The 8,758-nt window shown below is 51.9% G+C and overlaps 1 pseudogene; it reads right to left on the bottom strand.

Annotated features, from left to right (window-relative positions):
• Window positions 1-4,435: 4,435 nt before the first annotated feature.
• LOC107966659 (tubulin beta-8 chain-like) lies at window positions 4,436-6,729 on the bottom strand (annotated as a pseudogene).
• Window positions 6,730-8,758: the final 2,029 nt, after the last annotated feature.

Raw genomic sequence — 8,758 nt, 5'->3', positions numbered from 1 at the left:
CTCAGACCACTTCAGTCTGGACCTTATTGTTCACATCACTGTCAGCAACTTGGTCAAAGCCATTCAACAAGTCTCTAGGAAGTTCCAAACCTTCCAACATCTTCCTGTTTTCTAAGCTCTCCAAACTGTTCCAACCTCTGCCTGTTACCCAACTCCAAAGTCACTTCCACATTTTGGGGTGTCTTTACAACAGCACCCTACTCCTGGGACCAATTTACTGTATTAGTCTGTCCTCACACAGACATACCTAATAAAGACATACCTGAGACTGGGTAATTTATAAAGTAAAGGAGGTTTAATGGACTCACAGTTCCACATGGCTGAGGAGGCCCCACAATCATGGCAGAAGGTGAAAGAGGAGCAAAGTCACACCTTACATGGCAGCAGGCATGAGAGAAGTGAGAGCCAAGTGAAGGGGGAAGCCCCTTATAAAATCATCAGATCTTGGGAGAACTCAGTCACTACCATGAGAACAGTATGGGGGAAACTGCCCCATGATTCAATTACCTCCACCTCGTCCCATCCTTGACACATGGGCTTTATCACAAATTAAGGTAAGATTTGTGTGGGGACACAGAGCCAAACCATATAACCCTATCCCCTATTCTGGAACTAGATGGAGGAACATACGCATGCAGGTTCACCTGGAGAGATGAGATGGGGCAAGCAGAACAGTCTTGCCCAAATCATCCCATAAGCCTGGACCTTGAGCCCTCTCACATGCTGTCAGGCATGTATCATACCAAGAAAGGAGGCTAGGAGGGTACTGTATCTACCTGTATACAGGGAGCTATGAAATATCTGAGCTGAGAATGTGACACACGAGAGGACAGAGGCAGTATGACCTTTACACAGTGACCTGGCTCAAAATTTCCGGCTTGCATTAACCTGGTGAGTTCCTCTTTCTCTCCGAGGTAGGTAAACTAGAGGGGTGAAGTGGGAGTTGGGGATAATTTTGGGTAGTATTTATTCTGTGTTCTAAATAAGAAAACCATAAATGCCCTCTTTCAGGGTCCAAACATTAGATGAAAAAACCTCTTTGTCATTTCAGTCATGTACTGTGGACCCCAGCCGAGTAGTATACAAATGTTAATTTATACTTTCTGCATAGTGTGAGCTTTTTCAGTTTTATGATGTAGCTGATTAAGTCCTCTCATGTTACTAACTGGGGACCAGGCTGCTGAATGTCACAACAGATGGCTAGCATGTCTGTGAAGGGCAGAAACTGGAGGAACAAACAGCTGGCAGAGGCCAGCTAGTAAGGACGCAGTGCCCACTTCATAGAGGACTCAACACTTAAAAGACAAGATAAGCAAATGCCAGGCTGCCTCACTAGTCATGCCCCTAAATAGAAAGACAAAACTCCTCTACAGAATGTGTGTGTACACACCTAAATACACACACACAGCTACATGCAAAGGGAAAGGGCTTGGAAGAAACCAAATCCACCTCTGAACACCAGTTACTTCTGGGAAAGGGGCAGGTGAAGCCAACTGTCCCCATTACCTTTTAAACTGATGAGCCTGTGGTAACTTTGCACGCTTTGGGTTATTACACAAGCCCTGCAGAACTGAACCACCAACAACCACTTGCACAACTTTTCCTGATGCCAAATGATGACTTCCCTCAAAGTTCAGTCCCACCACCTGCCTCCCATGCAGGGGGCTACTGGCCTCCTGGGATGCAGTCCTGGTCCCATGTAGGGGGCCACTGGCCTCCTGGGGTACAGGGTTCCAGGCTAAATCCACCCCACAGATTCCTGGTGAAACTAGCATGTGTCCAAGGGGTTTTCCCAAGCCTGGGCCATGTGCCTACCACAGAAATATGTCTGTGCTTGCTCCCCTAGGACAGGCTCCCTTTTCCTTCAGTTGGAATGAGGGGTAGGGAAGATTTCATGGTGTCTGGTAGAGGTTAGATATGCTGAATCTGATGTGCTGTCAGAAAAGCTCCCCGGAGTCAGGTGCATTCTCAGCACGTGGTGTGTGTTGCCCCTTCAAGCTGCGAGAATCCCAGAAGGCGGGTGCTACTGCAACCCCCATTTATAGGTAAGCAGAGGTCAGGTGATCTACAGCAGGCCAAGAAGCTAAGAGGCCAACAGGCTGGATCTGCATTTCGCTTGCAGAGGCCCCTGCCTGGCTGCCTGAGGCTGCTCTTGAGACTCCTCCTGCCTCCTCCTCTTCCCTCTGCAGCTACACCAGCTTCTACCCACAGCTGTGCTCCAGGTGGGGAACATCTATGGGCACACCATGGCACAGCTGCTCAAAAACCGCAGCGTGTAGTACAGCCCCTGCTTCATGCTGTCTCCCATGTCCAAGCCCAAGTTCATCTAGGGCTTTAGCAAGACCAAGCTACACTGAATTCCCTGATAGTAGATAATCCCCTACAATCCCCTCTACATGGGTAAGCCACCAGGCCTTGGCCCTGCTCCCTCCTGGCCCCACCATTCTGCCTCAATTGCTTACATGCTACTCTGTCTGTACTGTTTTGAAACTCTACAAGGATGTTGAGATTCTGAGCTGACTCCCACTGAAGGAGGAAAACCACCAGCAGCCACTAGGTTCTGCTTTCTGGAAGCTTCATGCCCCTTCCCCCATGGCCCACCATGCTAGCCAGGCTGGAAGGGGTACTCCTGAGACTTGAGAAACCCAGACCTGCAGCTGGCATATGAACAAAAGGCCCCTAAGAGGACCACTCCCAGCCATGAAGCCCCAGGTGGAACCAGGTGATTGGAAAATACACAGGAGCCAAGCCTGGGCCCCACTCAGACCCAGGTGGGAACTGCAGCAGTGACTTGCCCCTTCTGCCACTCTGGCTGAACCACTGCAGGAGGAAGGAACATCTGACACCACCCATGAGTGGAGACACTAGGTGTGGGCAGCTTCCAGTGGTTGCTGCAGCTGAACCTTCCCAACCAGATCCATGTAAGGCCATCTCAGGTGGGTGCAGGCCTGGGCTGCGCTGGGCAAGGACACCCCTCAGAGGGTGAGAGCCAGTGAGGAGAGCTGTCACAGAGGCCCATTTTCCTGCTCTGAGAACAGGTTGGGGCAGTAAGGGGGACTTCTCTCACTTCCTAGCTGCTTCCAGGAGCCCATCTTTTCTGAAGATGAGACACTCCCCTGCTTGCCTGTTCCAATTTGGCTTCAAGAGGCAGTTGCCAGCATTGAGGGAAATGAGCCTCACCTGCCTTCCCTGACGCATCTGAGGCAGGTGGGTAGGCCTAGGGGAAGGCCAAGGGGATCTGGGGTAGGACCTAAACATATGCCCAACCCCAGGCTATGCTGGCTTCATCCTCCCTATCCACTTGTGTGAGGGTGTGAGTTACCAAGAGGGTATCATACAGGCCATGGATGAGTTCGACAAGAGCCAGGTAGAAGAGCACTGTCCTGGGTGTGCTCCTGAGCACCCAGCTCACATCCATCTTATTTGACAGCTTCCGTGAGGCAGGCCTTGAAGTCCAGGCTCCCTGAGAGGCCTGGGAAAGAGGCTGTGGCTCAAGGGCCTGACCCCAAAGGTACGACTTCCACCTCTCTCATCCTGACAGCCTTGTATTCTCCTCCTGCTTTGAAGCAGGGGATAGGGGAGACCAGAGGCAGTGTACATTAATCACTTTTCCAGAGTGCCATCCCTCCAACCTGGGGCAGGACAGACCCCTGTGTGGGCATTTTCCTCACTGGTTGCCAGATTCGCAGTTCCTGTTCAGAAACTGCACCTGTGCCCTGGAGAGACTGCACTGAGCACACAGGCCCAGCGACCACATGTACAGCCCCCAGGGCCTAATTCCCTTCTATATGGGACCTAATTCCCTTCTGCATGCATGTGAGTACACAGTGGGCTTGATTCCTGCCAACTAGTCTCCGACCCTGCCAGACATCCGTGTGCCAACATGATTAGGGGGAAGAGGTCACACTGACACACCCAGGCTATCATGGGGAAGGGGTAGCTGGGGCTCTATTTGACCACCCTTTATTGCTGGTTCAGGACCAGCTGTGTTACTACATTGTCTCCAAGGTCCCACCTTGGGGTAGAATTACCCAACCCTTTTGGAAGTGGGGGGAGCGGTGGGCAGCACTGGCCACTTTTAAGTTACAAACAGAGGCCAGCTGGTCCTGGGGAGGAGCAGCCAGGCTTTCCTTCAGGAAGCAGGTTCCCTACTAAGCAGATAACCAAGGCCCAGGGCAGCCTCAAGTTCCTGTGAAGCATGCCTGCCATGTCCATAGTCCATACTGATCCCGCCAGGAACCACTGGAATGCTTGTTCCTTGGCATAGAAGCCCAAGTCAGCTGCAACCTTGCAGCACAATTACACACATCTGCCAGCAGTACCCAGAGGGCCTATAGAAAGTGCAGGTGAAAGCAGATGCTAAGAGAATGCTCTATTAGGCAAAACCACATACTATGAAAAGGCTTTAAAACACAACAGGAGGAGATGTGAAGACACAAACAAGTGCCTAGTGACACATGGCTATCAGAACACATTAGAGAATCCACACCACTTCCCCACTTTTACCAGAAAGGGCAGGCTTTAGGCCACCTCCTCCTCCTCGGCTGTGGCGTCCTGGTACTGCTGATACTCAGACAGCAGGTCGTTCATGTTGCTCTCAGCCTCGGTGAACTCCATCACGTCCATGCCCTCGCCCGTGTACCAGTGCAGGAAGGCCTGGAACACACTTGAACAGCTCCCGGATGGCCGTGTTGTTGCCAGTGCAAGTGGCCATTTTTAGCCCCTTGGGTGGGATGGCACGGATAGCCGTTTTCACATTGTGAGGGAGCCAATCAGCAGAGTACCTGCTGTTCTTATTTTGAATATTGAACATTTGCTCATCCACCTCCCTCATGGGCATGCAACCTCTGAAAATGGCAGCCACTGTCAGGTAGTGGCCATGACGGGGCTCACAGGCAACCATCATTCTTAGCATCAAACATCTGCTGGGTGAGCTCAGCCACGGTCAGGGCCCGGTACTACCGGCTGGCTGCCCCGGCTGGACAGTGGAGCAAAGCCAAGCATGAAGAAGTGTAGCCAGGAAACTAGGATCACGTTCGTGGCCAGCCTTCGCAGATCAGTATTCAGCTGGCCTGGGAAGCACAGGCACGTGGGGACCCCACTCTTGGTAGCAGACACCAGGTGATTCAGGTCAGCGTAGGTGGGTGTGGGCAGTTTTAGGGTTCTGGAACAGATGTCACACAGAACTACAGAGCTTCACTATCAATGCAAAAGGTCTCATCTGCATTTTCTATGAGCTGGTGGACTGAGAGGGTGGCATCGTAGGGCTCCACCATGGTGTCTGACACCTTGGGCAAAGGCAGAACACTGAATGTGTTTATGATCCTGTCTGGGTACTCCTCCCAGGTCTTACTGATGAGAAGGGTACCCATCCCAGACCCGGTATCCCCACCCAGAGAGTGGGTAAGCTGGAAACCCTGCAGGCAGTCACAGCTCTCAGATTCTTTTTTCACAACATCCATCAGCGACTCCTTCAGCTCTGCACCTTCTGTGTAGTGCCCCTTGGCCCAGTTGTTCCCGGCCCCACACTGACCTGTAAGACAACACAGCAAGTCACTGGATGGCCAGATATACAGTCATCAGGGGTCACCACAATGCGAAAAACGGCCGTGTCATGTGTGAGGTGAAAGCACCATTCACCCTGCAGGTGGAGCAGGTGGACCTCCCTCCCCCAGAGCTGAAGGACAGCAGCCTCCCCTGTTAGAAATTAAGTCAGGAACTGAACCTGAGACAACCTAACAACAGACCTGGCTGCAGGTGGCTCCTGCCCATCCCTGAGGGAAGCAGCAGCCACTGCCCCCAGCCCAGCTCCCTGCAGAAAGATTGCATCAGCAGCTCCTCTCAGGCAGACAGCTGGGCCTTCCTCCCAAAGACCGTTTAGGAGAAGGAGATTGAGTGACTCAGGATAGGAGGGTGTTCAGGGGCCCTAGCTCCACAGTTCCCACAGCGATGACTTTGGGGCACTCCTTGAATTTGAGCGGCCCTGGCTAAGGAGCCTCACCCCAGCCCTCACCCGCAGCTCACCGAAGATGAAGTCGTCTGGCCTGAAGATCCTCCCGAAGGGCGCTGAGCACACAGAGCCGATGGTGCCCGGCTCCACATCCACAAGCACAGGGCGGGGCACGTACCTGCCACCTGAGGGGGGCGGGAGGGCATCAGCAAGGAGAGGGCCGCCATTCCCAGGAGGGCGGCTGGGGAAGGACAGGGGTCTCACCGCTGGCCTCGTTGTAGTACACGTTGATGCGCTCCAGCTGCAGGTCCCTGTCCCCATGGTAGGTGCCAGCAGAGTCGATGGTATGTTCATTAGAGATCACCTCCCAGAACTGCGAGAGACACGAGGGGCCAAACAGGCCAGGGCTGAGTCACGGAGGCCAGGGAGCCCGAGGCTCCCCAGCCCCTCTCCCATCCCCACCCCCAGGCCGCTGGATCCCTGGGGGTCCGCCCTGGCTGCCTACCCAGCCACCCAGCTCCACCGCATCCCAGGCGCGGAGCCCAGGGGCCGCAGTACAGCCCCAGCCGCTGCCAACATCTTCTCGGGCCACCCGGCAGGCCCGCGCTGGGCCCTCAGAGCCCCGGCCACCAACCTTGGCGCCGATCTGGTTCCCGCACTGCCGGGTCTGCCATAGCACGATCTCCCTCATGGCCACTGCTGGACTAGGGCGGCAGGAGAAACGCGAGGAGGAGCAGGAGCGCAGCGACAAGGCCAGTGCTCCGCCAACGCTAAAATAACCCCGCGTCCACCTCCCCCAGCCTCAGATTGGGCTCCCAGAATAAGCAACAGCTTTACTTCCACACAGGTGTACCCACCTGTGAATCCCTCGGCGTTCAAGGTCTGTTGGAGAGCTCAGGTGGCCTTGCTGTGGTCCTTTCCACGTTGGGGAAAGCTGGTCAGCTGGAGAACTTCCTCCCATGTCTTTAGTAAGGCTAAATCCCTAGCTGAGCTGAAACGGAATTTTCCTCCCGTGTGGAGGGGAAGCCTTTTGTTTCCGTGTTCACAGAGTGCCTTTGCACCTGTCCTACATTGATGACATATTTTTGTAATTGATGAGTCGTTTTCTATCAGGAGATCTGTGGTTAGGAAAGGCCTCCCCTTTGTTAACTCAACAGGATGTAATTATAAGTTTTCCTTTGGAGCAGCTCAAACCCGGAGTAAGCTATGGGTGTTAGAGATAGTCAGGCCTCTGACTTAGCTAGAGTCTTCTTTAGAGTATGATTAACCCTTTCACCTTTCCAGAGGACTGCGGTCTCCATGCAGAGTGAAGGTGATATTGGATTCCTAAAGCTGAGGATAGCTGTTGGGAGACGCCTGCTGTGAAAGATGGGCCATTGTCACTTTGCAGGCCTTTGGATGACCCAAAAGGAGGAATTATTTCTTCTGGTAAACACTTGTCAGATAGGGTGGGGAATGCCTGGATCTAACCAGTGAATGTATCAGTAAGCATTAGCAAATATTTGAATCTCCTGCAGAAAGGCATCTGAGTAAATCAGAGTTGCCAGTCCTCATCTGGATAGGTTCCTCAGTGTTGGACAGGTTTAACTGGAGGAGGAGAAAATTGCTGGGTCTTTGGGTTATTTCAGACACAGCGCTCACAGGGCTGAGTCACCTGTTTTAGCGTCTTGAAAAGATTCATCCCCATAAACAAATGAGACATTAACTGAAGCAAAGAATCCCTTCTATGGTGGAAAGAATCATGAAAGTGCTTAATTATTTTCCTACAATTCGTACTCGGCATTAGTAATTTATTACCATCAGTCAGCCAGCCAGAGGGATCCTGGACTGAACTGCAATCCCTGGCCCATTTTTGTTCTTTTTCAGAGTGTTCTGGCCCAGCTCTATGTACACTGAGCAGCATGCCCATAAGCTTCATTGGCCCTTTCAGTGCAGTGGCCTTGGCTGACACATCTGTGAGGGCATTTCCTTTTACACGGTCAGTCTCTCTTTTGATGTCCTCTGCAATGAATTACAGCCACTTTTTTTTTTTTTTTTTTTTTTTTTTTTTTGGTGGCAAAGCAGCATTCTAACAAGCTCAAAATCTGAGTAATGTATGGAAAAGCCCTTGGTGGTCAGGAGTCCCTACCTATTCCAAATTGCAGCATAAGCATGAAGCACTAAAAAATCATACTTGGAATCAGTGTAAAAGTTAACTTTTAAGTCCTTTCCCAACTGCAGGGCTCTGGTAAGTTTAATTGACTCAGCTTTTTGAGCTGAGGTAGAGGCCAGCAAGGCTTGTGCCTTGATTATCTTGTGCCAACTAATAATAGCATACCTAGCCCTCCTGTTTTCCTGATGCATAAGACAACCTGCATCTCTTAACCACTCTTCCTTGGGATGGTCAAGGGGCTCATCTCTCTTAAGTCTGGCCTGCTAGAATAAATTTGTTTCATAACCCGTGACGTGGTTTGGCTGTTAAATCTTATCTTGAATTGTAGCTCCCATAATTCCCGTGTGTCGTGGGAGGGACCCAGTGGGAGGTAATTGAATCGGGGGCGGGTCTTTCCCATGCTGTTCTTGTGACAGTGAATAAGCCCATGAGATCTGATGGTTTTATTTTTTTTTATTTTTTTATTTTTTGAGACATAATCTTGCTCTGTTGCCCAGGCTGCACTGCAGTGGCGTGATCTCGGCTCACTGCAACCTCTGTCTCCTGGGTTCAAGCGATCCTCCTGTCTCAGCCTCCCGAGTAGCTGGGATTAGAAGCGCCCACCACCAAGCCTGGCTAATTTTTGTATTTTTAGTAGAAACGGGGTTTCACCATGT

The sequence above is a fragment of the Pan troglodytes genome, chromosome 1 (assembly GCF_028858775.2).
Source record: "Pan troglodytes isolate AG18354 chromosome 1, NHGRI_mPanTro3-v2.0_pri, whole genome shotgun sequence".
NCBI lineage: Eukaryota > Metazoa > Chordata > Mammalia > Primates > Hominidae > Pan > Pan troglodytes.
Note: the sequence above shows the minus strand (reverse complement) of the source record. Positions and strands in the feature narration are given on the sequence as shown.